Source organism: Sebastes fasciatus, unplaced genomic scaffold (assembly GCF_043250625.1).
Source record: "Sebastes fasciatus isolate fSebFas1 unplaced genomic scaffold, fSebFas1.pri Scaffold_27, whole genome shotgun sequence".
NCBI lineage: Eukaryota > Metazoa > Chordata > Actinopteri > Perciformes > Sebastidae > Sebastes > Sebastes fasciatus.
This window is the reverse complement of record NW_027428184.1, coordinates 177,870-180,369: the sequence shown is the minus strand read 5'-3', so window position 1 is coordinate 180,369 and position 2,500 is coordinate 177,870.

Genomic DNA, 2,500 nt, shown 5'->3' with positions numbered 1-2,500 from the left:
AACACAGGACATTTAGATCTGTAGCTTTACCCCACTGTTAGCGTTAGCCTCCAGCTAATGTTAGCCTATTGCTAGCGTTAGCCTCCAGTCTTTCCTTTGGTTAGCCTCCAGCTAATGTTAGCCTATTGCCAGCGTTAGCCTCCAGTCTTTCCTTTGGTTAGCCTCCAGCTAATGTTAGCCTATTGCTAGCGTTAGCCTCCAGTCTTTCCTTTGGTTAGCCTCCAGCTAATGTTAGCCTATTGCTAGCGTTAGCCTCCAGTCTTTCCTTTGGTTAGCCTCCAGCTAATGTTAGCCTATTGCTAGCGTTAGCCTCCAGTCTTTCCTTTGGTTAGCCTCCAGCTAATGTTAGCCTATTGCTAGCGTTAGCCTCCAGTCTTTCCTTTGGTTAGCCTCCAGCTAATGTTAGCCTATTGCTAGCGTTAGCCTCCAGTCTTTCCTTTGGTTAGCCTCCAGCTAATGTTAGCCTATTGTTAGCGTTAGACTCCAGTCTTTCCTTTGGTTAGCCTCCAGCTAATGTTAGCCTATTGCTAGCGTTATCCTCCAGTCTTTCCTTTGGTTAGCCTCCAGCTAATGTTAGCCTATTGTTAGCGTTAGCCTCCAGTCTTTCCTTTGGTTAGCCTCCAGCTAATGTTAGCCTATTGCTAGCGTTAGCCTCCAGTCTTTCCTTTGGTTAGCCTCCAGCTAATGTTAGCCTATTGCTAGCGTTAGCCTCCAGTCTTTTCTTTGGTTAGCCTCCAGCTAATGTTAGCCTATTGCTAGCGTTAGCCTCCAGTCTTTCCTTTGGTTAGCCTCCAGCTAATGTTAGCCTATTGCTAGCGTTAGCCTCCAGTCTTTCCTTTGGTTAGCCTCCAGCTAATGTTAGCCTATTGCTAGCGTTAGCCTCCAGTCTTTCCTTTGGTTAGCCTCCAGCTAATGTTAGCCTATTGCTAGCGTTATCCTCCAGTCTTTCCTTTGGTTAGCCTCCAGCTAATGTTAGCCTATTGCTAGCGTTAGCCTCCAGTCTTTCCTTTGGTTAGCCTCCAGCTAACACCTGCTAGCGTTAGCTTCCAGTCTTTGCTTTGGTTAGCCTCCAGCTAACAGCGTGACCTCATCATGACGTCAGCCCTTAAAGAGTCTATAATCACATAACGCTCGTGGGTGGAAAAACACATTTTGTCAAGTCACACTTTATTTGAATGGTTTTCTCTGATTGATGTTGAAATCAGGAAACCAGTGATTCATTCTTTGTGTACTTTCTGGGATGCTGACATTTACAAACCTCTGATTACTGACTGACTGGCATCCCATCATTAGGATGATGTAACAGATGTACTGTATGTCCTCATAACATGAGTAATACGCACCCAAACACACACACTGTCCATCGCTTTAGAGGACTTTACATTGACTTACATTAATGTCCTGGAGACAAGTCTTCGCCCTAAAATGTAATGATTTATGGGGATGTGCATTTTGTCCCCAAAAGGAAGGCAAGTCCCCACAGTGTGACTGAGTCAACAGATGTGTGTCTCCACAGTGGGACTGAGTCAACAGATGTGTGTCCCCACAGTGGGACTGAATCAACAGATGTGTGTCCCCACAGTGGGACTGAATCAACAGATGTGTGTCCCCACAGTGGGACTGAGTAAACAGATGTGTGTCTTCACAGTGGGACAGTGTAAACAGATGTGTGGTACACAGTGTTCCAGAGGTGTTAGAGTGACTCACCTGACAGGTATTTTTCTCCCAGCAGCCACTGCTGCAGCTCAACGTGACTCATCGCGGGTTGAGTCAGAAACAGGAAGTCTTCGGAGGGAATCCCAGTTTATCCAAAATAAAAGCTCAAACCAGTGAAGTGGAGCAGAGCGAGGAGACGAGGAGACAGGAAGTGAGGCGGTACTGGAGGAGACGAGGGGACGAGGAGACAGGAAGTGAGTCAGGCTGAGTTCACTTCTCTGGAATGAAGATAAAGGTCAAACATCTGGACGGGAAAACCCCTGGAAAAGGATGAAAGCTCTGGGAGGAACCACAGAGATCCGTCTGCTCACAGCACACATACTCAGTAGTACTATCAGAATACTCAGTAGTACTACATAAAAACAGAAATACTCAGTAGTACTACATGAAAACAGGAATACTCAGTAGTACTACATGAAAACAGGAATACTCAGTAGTACTACATGAAAACAGGAATACTCAGTAGTACTACATGAAAACAGGAATACTCAGTAGTACTACATGAAAACAGGAATACTCAGTAGTACTACATAAAAACAGAAATACTCAGTAGTACTACATGAAAACAGGAATACTCAGTAGTACTACATGAAAACAGGAATACTCAGTAGTACTACATGAAAACAGGAATACTCAGTAGTACTACATGAAAACAGGAATACTCAGTAATACTACATGAAAACATCAGAAATACTCAGTAGTACTACATGAAAACAGGAATACTCAGTAATACTACATGAAAACATCAGGAATACTCAGTAGTACTACATGAAAACAGAAATAC